General features: G+C 42.5%; 1 pseudogene; it reads right to left on the reverse strand.

Moving 5' to 3' along the window:
* Positions 1-10,945: 10,945 nt before the first annotated feature.
* Positions 10,946-11,064, reverse strand: LOC118609671 (annotated as a pseudogene).
* Between the last annotated feature and the right edge of the window lie 7,030 nt (positions 11,065-18,094).

Here is an 18,094-nt window from a genome sequence, read left to right on the forward strand (position 1 = left end):
GACCTGAGGATAAAGGCAACAGAGGAATGTAATGTTTTTGTAGAGCAAATGACCTTCTCAAAAGCCAATAAAAGGGAAAGAAACAACCAGGCACAGAGCTCATTCTGTGGGCGGGGCCGTGCTTCCACCATCTTAGTTATGTTGTAGCCGCCAGCCCCTGAAAGACGCAGGGACCACTAGAACTCAGTGAGTTATAGGGAACACACTCTTTATTCAGCCAGCTGGGTCTGCCAGGGGTACGCAGACCCCAAATTAAGCAGCCCTGAAATGTAGGGTTTTTAAGCCCAAAACTCCATTCTTCATTCTGTCTGAACACAAAGGTCTATTTTTCTTCTATTCACTACCTGTCAACTCACAAGTCAGGTGCATAAGTGGGGTTACAGAAGCAGAAAGCTTGTTTAGAATGTTATGTTCCTAAAATCAAAGGCCTATGTTCCCATAGTGATAGTCAAATAGTAATTTCCAGTAAGAGTCATTTTTTCAGCCACTACAGTTAACCCTTAAGAATATTGTGTAAGGCAAATAATATTATTGCCCTTGAGAAATATGAAGCCCAAGGCAGAGAGATGTTAGGTAATTTCACCAAGGACATAGATCTAGTGGTAGAGTCAGGATTTAGCATTGCTCAATGAACCGTGAGGAGGCATGGTACGTACTGGCAGAGAGAGCCACATCAAGGCAGTCCCCAGAGTGATGGGGGACTATGGTAAGAGCCATGGGTTGAGAGTCAACAAAAGATCCAAGTTCAAGCTCTGGCTCTGACTTTGGACCATTTGCCTTGTTAAGGGTAGAACATTTTCAAGCGAACCAACTTCTGCTTCTGTAATATGCTTGCTTGTTTGATGTGGTTCTAGGCTTTATAAACTGCCTCTTTGGGGAGCTCAAGGCTGATTCTCTGACCCTGTGTGGTGGAGAGTCAGTTACCAGCCAGCTAATAAAGGCCCATAACTCATCTCAATTGGCTCCGTGGGTCTTAGAATTGATCGCGCCACAACATCCTGACCTTTCTGTTTTCTTGAAACGAAAAGAGGGAGGCTGGAGCCTGTCCTCTCTTAGCTGTGAAGGTGATCCACTTCCACTTGGGTTGGACTTGAGCAGGTCTGGGAAAGGGATAATAATTCGAAGGTAGACATTGTTCTAGATTCTTATGACTATGTGTCAGACCTGGTTTTAGAGTCCTATGACTCCATAGAGAACAAAACAGATCAAAGCCCCTGCCTCCATCACATGGCTCTCCCACTAGAGGGGTGACAGATAAACAACATGGAATGTTGGAAGGTGTTGTGTTATGCCCCGACTCGTATCTCCACGAACCACCAAGAAGCCGACACGGATGCAAGAGCAAGAGGGAGTTTATTTCAGACTCGAGTCCGGACCACACTCCGCACACGGACGCAGCAGTGAGTAGGAGGCGGCCGGAACATGGGGCTTCAGGGGTAATTGAAGGAAAAAAACGCAAGCACAGGGCATTACAGGATTGGTACAACAGGCTTGACCTCTAGCGGGATTGGCTGGGTGATGGCGCCAAGGAACAAGGCGGGGAATTTGGAGAGTTACTTTCCATAGTTGGTCTGATTGGCTGTGTCTAGGGTGTGGGGTGATTGTCTCGCTATCTGCTGTTATTCTGGGAACTGGTCTGTGCCTAAGATGGGGTCTTATACCTAAGATGGAGTCACCTAGGTTGTTCATTGAGTGCTATGGAAAAAATAGAACAGACTGAAATGGATCAAGAGCGGGACTGTCTCCTAAATCATAGCGTGATGAGAGAAGGCCTCCTTTGAAGATATTTGAACAGAGTCTTGAGGGAGACCTGGGAGTGAGTCAGGTACATTTTAGGAAGCAAGCATTCCAAGCAGAGGAGCAGCCTGTGCTTGGGTGCTGAGGCAGGAGGGTGACCATTGGGTTCAGGGACTGGCAGAGAGGCCAGCAGTGTGGTTGTGTGTTGGCTGGAAAATTACTGTTTGCTATCGCCCATGGGAACATAACATTCTAAGGATAAGCTTTCTACTTCTGTACCCTTGCTTGCACAAGTGACCTGCGGACTGACAGTTAATAAAAAGAAGAAAAATAGACTTGTGTGTTCAAACAGAATAAAGAATGGGGTTTAGGGCTTAAAAACCCTGTACCTCTACATTTCAGGGCTGCTTAATTTGGGGTCCATGTACCACTGGCAGACCCAGCTGGCTAAATAAAGAGTGCGTTTCCCATAACTCACTGATTTCTGTTGGTCTGTGTGTCTACCGGGGGCTGGCGGCTACAACAGTTGGATGAGTCTTGGGGATGAGGAGAATCAAAGGAGATGAGGCTGGTAAAGTTGACTTCTCTTAAGATGCAAAAACGTGGCTAGAAAATTCGGTGGTATATTAATTCTTTTGGTTCAATAGCAATAATAGAAAAGTTTTAAATGTTTTGTTACTTGGCGTAAGAGTCTGAAGGACTGGGCCTTTGCCCTTGATCAGACTCAGTATCCAAGAAACAAATAAACTCTTAAGAATTGTTTCTCCCCTTTCCTGGGAACCACCTCTCTCTTCTGCGCTCTCAAGGACATCTGGGTATCTGCTTATGACTCATCCATGCACATATTAATGACTTTTAATATTCATCACATTTTTATGCTGTATTACATGGCTTTTGTAAACATTAACCACATGGAAACCAGACTCTACAGTTGAATGTGTTGGATTATAAATACCCGGAGTTTTTTCCTATTTAGAGCAACTTCCTTTCAGTGGACCGTTCTGACTTTGCAACAGACTAGCTATGTTATCTTGATCTAGGTAGGCACTTAAGTCAATCTGAGTATTGGTTTCTTTGTCTAAAAGTGGGTGGTATACACTAGATAATCTGTAAAGTCCCTTTCCATCTGAAAAGCTGTTGATCTACTCTCTCTAGCAAACAACATTCCTTTCCCAGCATGTCTCCTCTCAGAGGTTAAACCAGTAATTAACCCCTCCCCCCTACACACTTTTTTTTTGCATGTAAGACATGAATAATTTATAGATGGGCTTGCAAAATGTGAGTGGAGGACCCTTTGACCAATTCCTCTATGCCCCACATGACTAGTGCTCACATACCAGAAAGGTTACCAAGGACAGATTCTAGTTTTCTTCCACATTCAGCCTCTAGCCCCCAAGAGTTCTAGATAATAATTCATTGCATGATTATATCTCATACATTTATTACAATTTTAGAGCTGGAAGGAATCTTAAAGATCTTTTAGTTCAACATCTTCTCTTGACAACTAAGGAAACTGAGACTCAGAGAGGTCAATGACTTTCCCTCGATGGGTATGCTCCATGGGGCAGAGCAGGGAGCAGAATCTGGTCTCCGGAGCACTGGCAGAAGCTCTCTCCTCCCCCTCGTATTGTTCCTATTTCGCTGAATGCTAACCCTGCCCCTCAAATTTTGAGGCGCCTGAAAATACTTTTGGGGAATGATGACAAAGAACTTTGAAAGTAAGAGGGGTTTTTGTTTGTTTGTTTGTTTCATTAATAAATATGCAATCACAGACTCAATGTAGTTGACCACCCCCAATCTTCCTAGAAATTCTAGATTTAAAAAAAAATGTGATGAGGCTCTCATCTGTAGCATTTCATCTTAAATGATACAGTTTACCAACCCTGAAAAATAAATGAAGAAAAACAAAAGTCTCAAAAGAATATTCTTAACTTCAAGGGATATAAAGTTTCAGTTTTGCAAGATGGATAAGTCCTTGATATCTAATGTGCAGCCTGGTGACTAGAGTTAACAATACTGTTTTATATACTTAAAATTTTCTGAGAGTGTATCTTAAGTCTTCTCAACACATACACACACACACACACACACACACACACACACACACACACCAGAAAAGACAATGGTGGCTTGATTTTGGTGATCATTTCATAATGTATATGTATCAAAACATCAAGCTGTATACCGTAAAAACAGAACCCAGTGTTTAAATATTGATCATGCCTCCATAAGGCTGCTATAAAAAGAGGATATTCTCTACCTATCACTTGTATTTCATCATTGCTATGGCTAGCGAACTATCTAGAATGGTGTTTTACATCCTTTTTGGAGTGAAGGTAAAGGGCAAGAGTCAGCAACAAATTGACGCTTTCCTGCCTTAGAAGGAGGGGCAGAAGTAGGGTAAGGAAGGGGCTTGTGTTCTGCAGAACCATTCCTTTAACACCGAGAAAGAGTCATCATTGAGCTAAAGGGACTGGCTGTAATTACAATGAACAGATAATGTGAAAGGAACACTGTCAAAACTCAATTTCCACCGCGGAAATGAGTGTGGCCCAGAATAGATATAAAGCATGATTAAACTGCAGGATGGGCCTTTGGAGAAAGGGAGAGTTGGTGCATGTTTGGCTAGGACCTGTTCCAGGGAGACACTTGGACCAGATCAATGGAGGGCCCTTTTCAGGTGATGCAGAGAAGCAGGATAGTATTTTTCTTTGGGGGTAGATTTCTACCTTAATAATCTGTCCACTAAATTCACAGATTCAGGAGGCTTTAGTTAGAAATAAATGACAAAGATTTATTTAAGGGTCTTAGGATTTGCACATTGGAAACACAAATAGGCAATATCCAAGAGTGTTCTGAAGGAGAAAATGAAGTTGAGGATTCTTGGAGTAAAAAGTACATTCTTGAGAAGGATCAGTCTGCATTCGTAATGCTTGGATTGGTCCAACATGGTAATCATCAGATGTTGGGTGATCTAGGCAATGGCACACTTTCTTCTTAAGCTCATTCTGAAGGTTTGCTGTGTGTCTAGGCCTTAACAGGCAGCACACTGGTGTGAGTCCAGGTATTGACACAGGACTAGAAAGTATAAAAGTTTAAGTTCCCACAAAGAGTTAAAGCAAGAATAACTGTTTCCTGATCCCTCAGCCCACTTGAAGTTAAAACTTTAGCTTAACCATAGTGACTCCATTTTATCTTACTCAAATAAAAAGTAATTTTTATTACTTAATGACAAGTTTCCTGGGTCCCTTGGGAGCTGCACTTAATCATAAGTCAGTTAGCTGAATCACCAGGTCCCTGGATGTCTCTACTTTGTAGGTAGAAGTTGAAGATACTTAGTAATCAACAGATCAAGCCCAAGATGGAAAGAAACTACATTCAACCAATCATTTCAAATGGAAACAACTCACTGAGTCTTCCTTCCCCAGTCAGCGTTCTTCCCCTTTCTGCAGCCACCTCTAAAGAGTAACAAGTTACCCAAGGACACCTGGCCTGGAATAGAGTCCATACCACCACTGTTGGGTATGAAAGAACATGTGCTATAAGGCTTTGGGACTTGGCAAGTGAGTTGGCCTCTCTGAGGCTCAGTATATGATAGAATCCGGTTTCCTGTAAAATGTGGCACTACTACCATCTTCATAAAGTTGTAATGAGGATTTAGTGAGGTACAGTAGGAAGTGTCTGGCATGTAACTGACCCCTGAAAGGACTCACTGCCCTTGCACCTCTTCAGGGGTTATGAGGAATCACATTTCTTGTCCCTATTATAGCCATAATGGAATTGCTCAAATCTACATGGATGAGAGCTGATGTTATCAGGCCAGGCCATGTGTATGGCTTCCACTCTGTGCTAGGTGGCATGCCCTGGGCACATGTTTCCTGTCCCCTAGGAGCTCAGAGTCTAGTGGGAGACACACACATGAAAACAAAAAAACTATGTAAAGACTTTAAGAGGTGTGGTGCTAGGGGAGTTGGGAAAGCTTCATAGAGGGGCAAGGGGTGAGTGAGTTTACCAAATGGACAACAGTACTTGTCAGGCAGGGGAACTGAGGTGCGAAGTGCACACACGGTCAGGGCCTGAGGTGCAGCTCAGTGTGGCTGGAGAGTTGGGAGATTCAGGGCTGGTGGGAGAAGTTAGCCTGGATATCAGACATGGAAGGACTTTGTTTAAGCCTTAAATAAATTAGTCTCAAGAAGATGATTCTTGGGGCAGAGTAGAGGTCGAAAGTGGTGGAGCCTGGAGGTGGCTGGTAGATTGTTGGAGTGCTACTCCAGATTCTGTATGAGTTTTCCTCAAAATAACGGGTATTTCTGACCTAGCACCTATAGGCTTGGGGACTAGTCAGCTGGGGAGAAAGGGGGGCAGAGAGAGAGATGACTCTGAGTTCCCAGCTTAGGGGATCGCGCAGATGCTTCCCAGGGAGATGAGAGGTCCATGTTGAGGCATATGAGCACGTAGACAACTCAGGCAGGGCGCCTAGGGAACCATGGAAATGGAGAGACAGAGCTGTGGGCTCTGTAAGAGACTTGGGGATTATTGTAGGCTGGGAAGTAGTTGAAGCTCTTGTGATGGGTTAAATCAGTTATATCTCTCAGACCATTTAACAGCTTCGTGAGTTCTTTCAAGTCTGAACTGCCCACCAGATTATAACACCTCTTGGCAAGGTGTAATAAATTACAATGAATGGTTAATAAGTACACTATTAACCACCTGCTTCATAAAGCTTCTGGGATGTCCTATTACTAATCTCTAAAATTTCAATGCAAATCCAAACTTTTCAGCTTATGGAACAAAATATTGTGCATAATATATGCTCCACTTTCTCGGGACAGAGACAAATATGAACAGTCTCTAGAGTCGGTCTTTTGGCTCGGCACGGCCACCTGCGACTTCTGCAGCACTCTGCTGGCGCTCTCAGGTGTCTCTGCAGGACTTAGAAGACCTCAGAAACCTGAATGACTCATGTATGTCTTTAAAATGTAGGTACACTTTGATCCAGTGATGCCACTTCTGAAAATTTATCCCAATGTTATACTCGTAGATATTTAAAAAGTTAGCTGTGAAAGGGACTTTCTACATGATGTTACTTTTTGGGGGTCAAATTTATTAAGAGTATCATTCACATGCAAAAATTTTACCCTTATTAGGTGTACAGCTGGATGAGTTTTGCCAAATGTATATAGTTGTGTACACAGCATCACAATCAAAAAAGTTCACCATCATTCCCAAAAGTTCGCCTTGTGCTACCCTACATTGTCGGTCTCCTCCTGCAAGCCCCAGTTTCTGGCAACCACTGATCTGCTTTCCCTGCTATTGTTTTGCCTTTTCATGACTATCTTATAAATGGAATCACGCAGTGTGCAGTCCTTTGTATCTGGCTTCTTTCATTTCGCGTAATGTTTCTGAGGTGCAGTCACAGTGTTGTACTTGTCAATGGTTTGTTCGTTTGTATTGCTAAGTAGTATTCCATTGTATAGGTGACCCATAGTTTTTTTTTTCCCATTTTTTTTCTGTAGAGCATTTGTCGGGAGCCATTTTGAGACATGATGGAAGCCATTATGAGGCACTGAAGAAGTCACATAGCTAGAAGCCATAGCATGGCTACTGAGTTTGCTCAAACAATGGTTCTAGGAAACAAGAAGTTGAGTTACCTTGGTGAGCCTCGTAAGCTCACCTTTTAAGGTAACAATGTTTTACAACCATGGAGACAGGGATATGTATGATCATATGTAATTGACAAGCACTGTTTTAGATATGTATGGTGTGCTTTGCTATGGTAACGTAGTGATTGATTATGGTATTCAATAATCACATAAATAAGCTATGCTAAATAAACTCGGGGCTGCAGCTCTGACTGTATGCCCTCCCGGAAAGATCTTTCCTGTCTTCTCTTTTTTCCCTTAGGCTTCACCCCGCTCTTTCAGGTGCTGTTTGATCTCAGCCAGCTGGCTCCGGCAAGTGGCACCCGAACAGGGACCTGGAAGCTTGGGACAGAACGTTGAGGAACGTTGAGGTGAAGACCGCCACCGCAGGAAAAAGGGGGGCCCCCGAGTATAAAGCCAAGTAAACGGCAGAGGTGAGCGCGGTAGAACAGTCCGGGAGTAAGAAAGACACCGCGTGAAGTGAGCGCTCAGAAAAATAAGGGTCACGGTGTTCGTAAATACAAAGAAATAAGAGAAAAGTCAACTTAATAAAAGAAAAATGGGAAGTGGAAATAGCCGGCAGCTTTTTGTACATATGTTTAAGAATATGCTCCGGGCTAGAGGAGCTAAGGTAGGGCACCAACAATTGTGTAATTTTTTAGAATTTATAGAAAAAGTTTGTCCCTGGTTCCCTGAGTAGGGAACAGTGAATTTAGAAACATGGAAAAAGGTAGGAGAAAAACTACAAGACTATTATGATGTGCACGGACCTAGCAAAGTGCCTGTAGATACTTTTAGCTTGTGGACTTTAATTAGAGAGAGTCTAGATCCCAGGCATGAGAGGGAAAAAGCAAATGAAGACAGGCAACTGGGAAGGAAAATGAAACTAAGCCTTCCACGCTGCCGACACACCTGAGCCTTTCTTTGAGTTTTTACTTTCTAGACACAGAAAGGAATCACTGGATCCGGGGGATGCCGAACAACTAGAGGAAGAAGCCGCACAATATCATGAAGAAGCAGAGGAGTGCAACCTTTACTGAGCCAGGGCATTACAAGCTTAAACAATAAGACATTTGCTATAGCAAGATAGTAATGAACATTCAGCATACATGGGACATACACTGCTGGTGGGGCGGCAAACCGGTACAGCCACTATGGAAAACAGTATGGAGGTTGCCCCAAAACTAAGAATTGATCTACCATATGATCCGGCGATCCCTCTTCTGGGTATTTATCCCAAAGTCTTGAAAACCCATATTCAAAAAGATATTACACACCGATGTTCATAGCAGCATTATTCACAGTGGCCAGGACATGGAAGCAACTGAAGTGTCCCACGATAGATGACTGGCTAAAGAAGCGGTGGTACATGTATACAATGGAATATTACTCAGCCATCAGAAGAGATGAAATGCTGCCATTTACGGCAACCTGGATGGACCTTGAGATAATCATGCTAAGCAAAATAAGCCAGACAGAAAAAATTGAAAATCACGTGGTATCACTTATATGTGGGATATAAATCTAAAAGCAGCAAATGAACAGAACAGAGACTTATGGACATGGACAATAGACTGACTAGTGGTTACCAGAGGGTGGCGGGGGTGGCGCAGTAGATGGGTAAAAGGGTCAAATATGCGGTGACAGAAAGAAATCTAACTATGGGAGGTAAACGCACAGTGTAAATATATATATGCCTTACTATTAAATTGTGCAGCTGAAACTTATTGGATTTTGTTAACCAATGTCACCTTAAAAAAAAACAAACAAATAAATTGATTAATTAAATTTTTAAAAATTTTAAAAAGAAAGTAATCATTGATGGGAAAAAAGAGAAAAAGATAACCCTCTAGTATGTTCCAACTGATTACATAAGCAGGGGGTTAGGCCTGAGAGAGAGGCCCCAATGACCTAGGTTTATAAATATATAAGAGAGAGAGGATTGGAACCCTGGGGAATCTCAGGTCGGGCAGAATTAGGGAGGAGGATTGGAGCACAAACTTCTGATGTTCTTTTGCCTGAGACAGCCCTGAAGGCTTGAATACCAAGGAAGGTGTAGCCACTCTATTCCAAACAAAGGCACCTCAACTAGATTTTCTGTACTTAAAAAATTTCTGTGGAGACTTATACATCACACCTCCTCTAAGCACAAAGAATCTTTTCACTTGAAAACACCTACTATTTACTTAACCCTATTATCTTTCAATCTTATCATTGTTCTAAACATGATTTTCCTTGGTAGCAATCAGTGAACGAGTGTATCTTTATTTATTTTTTCTTTTTTTTATTCCTATTCCATGTGTTGACACAGACCATACATTTGTTATTTAATGGCTCTATAGTCTTTCAGATGAATGTATGATAATACCCCAAAGGTTGAGCATTTTGATTATTTATAATTTTTGCTATTATGAAAAGCATAACTTAAAATAATTTAAAAGTTGGGCTTGTTTCTTTTTATACCAGCAGTAACTATTTGTATTCCTTTGAAACTATTTTAGTAGGTTTATTTTTTCCAGTTAATTGTTTGAGACCTTGCTCATGGCAGTTGGGCCTCGTTTTCCCTCAACCGACTAATAATCTCAGGGGTCCAGAGGCTCGGCTTTTATTCCCAATGCAAGATGGAGAAAGTGTTGGAGAGTCTAACCAGCCCACAGAGGCCTGTCCTTATTCTCTTACTAGTCAGAACGTCCTTGTAGAAAATTGGTTTGGTTTTTAATGCACCAGATTCCCACACAAGCAATAGTGATGTCTACAATTGGACATCCAAGGCTAATGCTTTATTTTTAAGCTTACACTCATAAACTTAGCCATTGCTTCCAAAAGAGGATGCTAAGTCTGGAAGGGAGCCACACCTGAGCCACACCCTAGGTGAGTGTCAGCCAGCCATTCCCATAGAACTATTGGATCCATTTGCTGAACTCACATCACTGGTCTCAGTTTCTCTCCCAGTGAATTGGGGCAGTCCCAATTCATTCAGAATTTTCTAGTAATGTTAATTTTTAAAAGGAAGCCTCAGTGACCCCAATGTAAAATCTCTCTCATCTGGCACCCTACAGCTTTATACACCCTAAAACTCACCCTAAAACTCACTACTTCCAAGTTGTTCAGCTAGAGCTGGATAAGGGTTTAAATTCTGACTCAAGAGACATTAGAGAAAGTTTTCTGTGGAGATTTTTGGGAAAGTTTCTCTTTCCTAACCAAAAAGAAAAAAAAGAAAAAAAAAGAAAGAAAGAAAGAAAAAGAAAAAAAAAAGACAGGAAATGCAATCCTTCATTTTTTCCCCCTTCTTTTTATCTTAAACATGGACATAATGTCTGGAGCTACAGTAGCCATTTATGTGACCATGAGGTGATAAGCCTGAGACAATAGCAAGAGATTTTCAGAGAGCCATTGGATACAGTAGTCACTGTTGTATACTAATCTATCTGAGGCCTAGCCAAGAGACATTTGATGTGATTTTTTTTTTCTTTTCTTTTTTTTTTTCCTGCGAGGCAACCCTTGGTTGGCCTCACAGCTTGCAAGAAACTTGTCAGTTTACAATCCTCTTTTTTTTTTTTTTTTTACACCTACAGCACCTGGTCTTCCTAGGCAATCTCCCATCCAAGTACTAACCAGGCTCGACCCTGCTTAGCTTCCAAGATCAGACAGGATCGGGCTTGTTCAGGGTGGCGTGGCCATAGACTGATCTGATTATTGATGTTGGTGTTACTTAATGTCTGTAAACAGATGTCAGCCAGTACAAACACAAAGGAGTTCATTAACTCAGAACCACACTGACACAGGAGAAAGAGCTAAAGGCTGATCTTGGTTACTATCTTAGTCTATTTGGGCTCTTGTAACAAAATTCCACAAACTGGGTGGCTTATAAGCAACACAAAATTATTGCTCAAAGTTTCAGAGACTGGAAGGGCCCTCTTTTCGATCACCAATGACGGTTTTCTCATTGTGTCCTCACATGGCAAAGAGGGCAAGAGAATCCTCTGGGGCCTCTTTTATAGGGGCACTAATTTCAGTCATGAGGGCTCCACCCTCATGACCTATTCACCCCTAAAGGCTCCTCCTCTTAACACTATTACATTGGGATTTAATGTTTCAATATAGGAATTTTGGAGTAACCAAAATTCAGTCTATAATGGCTACTCTCAATGAGTAGTCATGGGCCAGGAACAGATTAACGATCCCAAGAACTAGGTCTGACATTTTTCTACCCATGACCTCCTTGGAGTCTTCCTGTGATACTTGTAATCCTTCTAGGAAATTATCTTTAAAAATTATTTTTGGTTATTATATACATACAATGGAATACTATGCAGCCTTTAAAAGGAATGAAATTCTGACACATGCTATAACATGAATGAATCTCGAAGACATGTTAAGTGAAATAAGACAGTCACAAAACGACAAACATTGCATGATTCCACATATGAGAGGTGCCTAGAAGTAATCAAATTTATAGAGACAAAGCAGAACACTGGTTGCCAGGGTTTGCAGCGAGTGGAGGGTGAGGGGGCGGTTAATGGTTAATGGGGCAGAGTTTCCATTTGAGAAGATGAAATAGTTCTGGAGATGGATGTAGGGATGGTTACACAGCAGTGTGAGTGTACTTAATGCTACATACCTGTACACTTATATATTTTGCCACACACACAAAATTTGCAAAGCCTCTTTTCCGTGGAGGAAAGTGAGCTGAAGGGTTAGAGGAACATGGTAAGTACTGTGGGGACACAGAAATTCCAGACACTTTTGCCCTTGAGCATTTACAGTTTGGTGAGGGAGAGATGGAATCAACAACATTAATGAACAAAATGCAAATGCAAATGCAAAAGAAGAGAAAGAGGAAAGTAGTTTAAGAATTTAGGGGAGGGAGCAGGGTGTCTGAGAGGTCATGGCAGGAATTGTGAATGAAGGGTCACTCGGTCCAGGCTCCAAAAGTCTGGTAAGATCTTAAGTTTTGAAGGGAGGGAGGAGAGTAAGGCAGAGCTCAGAGCAGAGCGCTTGCCAGGTGTTGGGTGCTGAGACCCTGCAAGAGACACTTAGGCAGAGTGGAGGGTTGCCATTAGGCCAGCGAACTGGTGCCATAGATGGTGAGAATTGTTGGCTTCTTTTTATTTAAATAAACTTTTTATTTTAGAAAAGTTTGCTATTTACAAAAAGGTTTTCAAAGAATACAGAGTGGGGAGGCACAGAAGAAGTCTCAAATATATGACTTTTCTGTGTGACAGACAGGGAAAAAGGTAGAACATTGGGAAGCGTGCCATTTCAAGGGACAGAGCGGGGAAAGGTGATCAGGGAACCCTGGTGTCAGCTCACCTCTCCCCCAAAACAGCAAATGACAAACCGACTCAAATTCCCACACGGCTTACCTTCTGGGCTGAACCCTACCACTAGGAGTACCAGACTTACAAAGCGTTCACAGTGACAAGGAGAATTTCCTTGAGTTCCATAAATGATGTCATGTCACTAGGGTAGCTTTCTTGCTTTTAAGGGTCTGGAACCTGTTGCTCTTGGGGAATGTTTGTTGGCCGTTCAGTAGAAGCATGCTCACAGGACAGCTGGAGCCCATGCTGGACCCTGCCGGAGGGCCTGGCTTCTGCCTTTCTCACACAGAGGGACATGGTGACAGGACCTGGTCCAGATGGGTACCATGCAACCTGGACTATTTTTTCCCTCTTTTTATTGAGGTGAAATATACATAACATAAAATTTACTATTTTAACCATTTTTAAGCATGGCATCCACTGTGTTCACATCGTTGCACAACCACCACCGCCATCTATCTCCCAAACTTCCCATCCTCACAAACCGAAACTCTGTACCCATTAACTCTTAACTCCCCAGTCTCCCCTCCCCCAGTCCCCGGCAACCCCCTGTCCACTTCCTGTCTCTGTGAGTTTGACTACTCTAGGTACCTCATATAAGTGGAATCATACCATATTTGTCCTCCTGAACTGATTCTTGATGGCGCCTGAGACCGAATGGGCTGGACTTTGTGAAATGTAGCTTAAGTTACTCTATGGTCTGGTCTTGGCTGGCGGTGAGCAGACCCTGTGGCAGGAGTGGATGTTTTCCTGTGGACAAATGGATGTTAGTCATCCTGTAAAGAGTCTAATCTCAGCGTAGGAAAGAGGGGGACTGCAATTGGTAGAAGCAGGACTTTCCTCTCTGGAACTCATGTGACCTTAGTTCCCAGGTGCAGAACTAATTGGGGGTGCTCGTTGTTGGGCTGTGGGTGGTGGCATGATGCCCTGTACACAGGGACCCTGCTGAGGGCAGTGTGGTGACTGCGAGGGTGACCGAGCCTGCGGGTACTAATGCATGGCCCTCCTAGCGCAGGCATCATCACCTTCCGTGTGCTTCTTCGGTTGACCCAAGTCTCCAGTGACACCTGGTTGACAGCATACCATTTCAGTGGAACTGTGGGGAAGAAACTGAGTGAGTGGCAGTGGTGGCCACCAGCCAAGGACCTCTGGGCCCAAAGGGACAGGTATCTAATGAAAGGCTCCATTGTGGCAATACCTGGAAGAGGAAAGGACAGCGGAAGCAAAGTGATGATGTCCGAGAATATCGTGAAGCGGCGCCCTCAAGAATTCTTAGAAATTATAATAAGCAGCCCTGTGTGAGTTCATGACATCATAGCTTCATGTTAAAAGAGAATTATAGTTTACTTTATAGGCGCAGGTTCGTGAGACCAGAGACATTGAGTTAAGCATGTCTGACTTAATATGATAAGATTTTAAATTCCTTTCTGTGAATTAAAGCTGATGCTCAAGGAAAACACGCCGTGTGTGGGCCTCCACTACCCCCAGCCCCTGGTCAGGGAGACACAGAGCCCTAGGTTATTACAAAATGTAGATTTGATCTTGTGCCCGAAATGTGAGGAAGTCTGATTTTAAAGTGTGCCGTATTTTCCATTTTTATGTAGCTTGAGTAAGCACATACATCTTGGGGGCCCTATTCTCCTGCCAGCAACTTTAACAGTAAGTCAGAAGCCACTTGGAAGGAGACACAGGGATTTATCCAAGTGCTGTATATTACGCTATACAGTGGAAAGTAAAACCATGCAAACTAGGCTTTACTCTCTATGACATTTGACGGGGTTGAAGAGAATTCATAGCTTCAAAACCCTTCCTGGTGCAGTTAAATAGAGAGATTTTTCCAATTGTGAGCTGCAAAATTATAAAGATATAATACTTAGTAATATCCTTCTTCGTATTACATTTTATTATCCCAACCATATTCCTAGCTATTACTACTGTTTTCCCCTTACCCTATGCCTGTAGGACAGATTGACATAAATTATCATTTCTCTTTTATAAGTAAAAAAATTAAAGCTCGGAGATTAAATGATATGCCTGAGGCTCTAAAATTAGTCTGGGACAAAAGAAAGATGAGAGCTTATGTCCCGTTCTTTTTCTCCAAGGTTATGCTTCTCCTTTTGATAGCTGTAGGTATCAATTTAGTTTGAACATCTTTGCCAACTTCATAAACCTCAAAATCTCTGTAAAACCTTTGTAAAGGTCTCGAGTGGGCCTGTTTTCATCTCTCAGATCAATACATCTTTTGAGCACTGCCTCAGAACCACACCTCTGAGAAGCTTGTTTGACCAATTCAGCCCAGGCTGAACCCCGCTCTTGGTAAACTCTCACTGCACTTAGAATCCTCACCACACCATGGAGCACTTAAAATGATACACTTTGGGGAATTGTTGGCTATTTGCTTACCAATGGTGGGTGAGGTTGCTGAAAACAGGTACCCAACTGCCTCCCACACCACTCTGGTGTCCTTAACGGCCTCTAGAAGCAAGTCAAGGAGGGACAAGTGCCTAACGCAACTTGCCGAGTGATGTGGACACCGTGGCATTGCCCAAGCACTGGGCAGGGTCGATCACTCTGAACTGCAAGGCTCCACTGCTTGCTCCAGCACCCGCCCCCCATCCCCATGCTCCATTTGTTTTCTACACAATATCACTGTATTGTTACTTATTTGTTTACATGTTTATGGCGATCTCCCCCCCCCCCACCCCACAGTGTGAACTCAAGGAAAGCAAGACCCTTCTTGCTTTTCCAGCTCCTAGAACATATGGTAGGTGCTCGATAAATATTTGTCGAACGATAGATGAAGGTCTAAACTGATGCTCCATTTGGCATGGTAGCCAGCCCATTTGCATCAGAATCACTTAAGATGCTTGTTAAAAGTGTGGGATCTTGGCCTCATCTCAAAACCACCAAATTTAGGGTCTCTGGAAGTGGCACCTGGGACACAGCAATGTTGATTTTTACGTGTGTTACAGTTGAGAAGCAGTACTTATTGTTTAGATGAGAAAATCGAGCCTCAGAGATACAAAGGGATTTGCTCGAAGTCACCAGGTAGATTATAGCCAAGCTGTTATTAGAACCCAGACTTGGATTCTCGACACTAAGCTCTACTACGACAAGGCTGCCTAATTTATATAATCTATAACATTTCCAGAAGGATTTAGCTTATCTTTTATATTATGTCATTTGATTTTTAAAACAACCCTGTGTAGGAGGTACTGTCTGTGGTTTAGAGACTAAAACTTACAATGACAAATGGCGACATACTTATTTAATAGTAATCCCAGCCTACTGATGGAGTCAGACTTGGCCCTGTCTCTTGCAAATTCAAATTCCTGCTCTTGCCACAGTCACTTCCCTTCCTTTCAATGATGTCATAAATATTTCTTAAAGGCTGAGGATAACTAAAAATAGCTTACATAAGTAAGCTGTATCATATTCAAATTCTTCGTAAGCAAAGAAATATTTTCAATCAGATGCATATTAAGCGTATGTCACTATATAAGAAAAAAGTCACAAGTAAAAAGATTGAGACTTCATGATATTTTTCTCTAGTTATCTACTACTTACTCCAGGTGAATCCTCCCCTTAATTTGGAAAAAGGATCAGGGTATGAAGGATAAAGGCCCCTTCTTGGTAACAGAGAATACCTACTTCCTGAAGCTTAGAGGGGAGAGTGGTTCCTGGGCAGGCATCAGTGCCTACCAATCTGATATCTGCACAGGGACAGCCTTACATGGAGCTGGACCAGGCAGTTTCCCCTTCGATCTCATGCAAGGGTCCCTGGAGGGCCTGCATGCAAAATATTTCTTTACCAGCCTGTCACAGATGCCTGCTTTTGACATTAAGAGTTTGTGTCTTTGAGTTAGGGATATAGGAGCCAGATTCACAGTACTTTGAGGGCATCTTAGTTTGGGCCCATTCCCTCCTCTTCTCCACCCCCTCTTCATGGCAGGGATTTGTCCCTCATATTCTCTCCCCTCATTCCATGACCAATGTCTTCACGTTTGGGTCTTTGAATAGAGAAAATAGATAGATTGCTGCTAGGTGGTATGATTTGATTTGAGAATCACTACCTAATCTAGAATTCCACCAAATGTGTGAAAACGCCTCTAATAGCAGAGATCCTTCCATTTCTGTTTTAAAATCACAAAAGGTAAAATGATCTGCTTTCACAGCAAATATCTCTAGGATGGGGTACTATGTTAAAATGCTGTCATTCAAGCAGAAATGTGTTCATCAGGCCCTTTTCAGAAGACACTTAGCCAAGAGCATGAGTTCATAGTGAGGTGGGGATAAGGGACATGGTAGGCAAGTTGATGTTTGGAGAAAGTCTAAAATTATGCACAGCATGATTGTGATATAGTGGTTGACCCTGAGTCTCCCTCTCCTAGGACTCTGGAAAGCCCTAGTGGAAAGACAAGAAGTTTAGCAGTGGAATTAGAAGGTTAGGGACGAGGAGAGGAGAGGAGGGGCTCTCCCACTGCCCTCTTCATTTCTGTGAGGGAAAAGTAGGTAGGAAACGCAGAATGAAGTACCAAGACCAGCAACATCCACAGTAGCAAAACAAGTTTTCATTTACAAATTGGCTCCAAATGGCACGAGGAGCTTATCCAGGCAGATGTAAATCACTGTAGAGATGTCTACAGACAGAGCACATGCAATCCATGTTCAGATCCATCTGGGTCTCATTTATCTGTTATGTAAACCACAGTGACACTTGGGGAGATCGTACTGGAGGCTGTGCCTAAAGTTAAAAATTGACACCAGTTGTGATGAATTGAAGTAGGGGCACTGTGAAGTCAGTGACAGAAATAGTCTCCTGCTCTCCCTTTTTTCCCTTCTTCCTTCTTTTCTTTGAGATGATCAATAAAATGTATGAATCTCTAGACAGATTGATCAGGAAAAAAAAGAGAGACAACACAGATTACCAATATCAGGATTGAGAATCTATCACTACAGATTCTACAGATATTAAAACAGTTGTTCTCCACCCGGGGCTATTCTCCCCTACCCGGACCCCAGAGGATATTTGGCAATATCAGGACTTTCTTGGGTCTGCATGAAATAGCACATCATTTTGTGCTGTGATGCTTCATCAGCACATAAGACTATTGGTGGAATTATATTTCTCCTCTGTTCAATGGGAAGTTAATTGTTACTGTACAACTATTATAGCAGACTGTTGATATCTGAGAATTTAACATTTGTGTTTTTCACTATTTAAGAACAACCCTCTTATGAGAACTTACAAGCCATGATCAAACTCATACTTCGCTCTGATGAAATCTAAATAATTATTTCATTTAAGGGAGACTAGAGGTGGAAGCTTATTAATTCCCTTGTTTTACTCTCAGGGCTCCATGTTGAAAGAGGTGTCCTTGTGGCTATTCATTC

The sequence above is a fragment of the Rousettus aegyptiacus genome, unplaced genomic scaffold, assembly GCF_014176215.1.
Source record: "Rousettus aegyptiacus isolate mRouAeg1 unplaced genomic scaffold, mRouAeg1.p scaffold_m13_p_11, whole genome shotgun sequence".
In the NCBI taxonomy this organism is placed as follows: domain Eukaryota; kingdom Metazoa; phylum Chordata; class Mammalia; order Chiroptera; family Pteropodidae; genus Rousettus; species Rousettus aegyptiacus.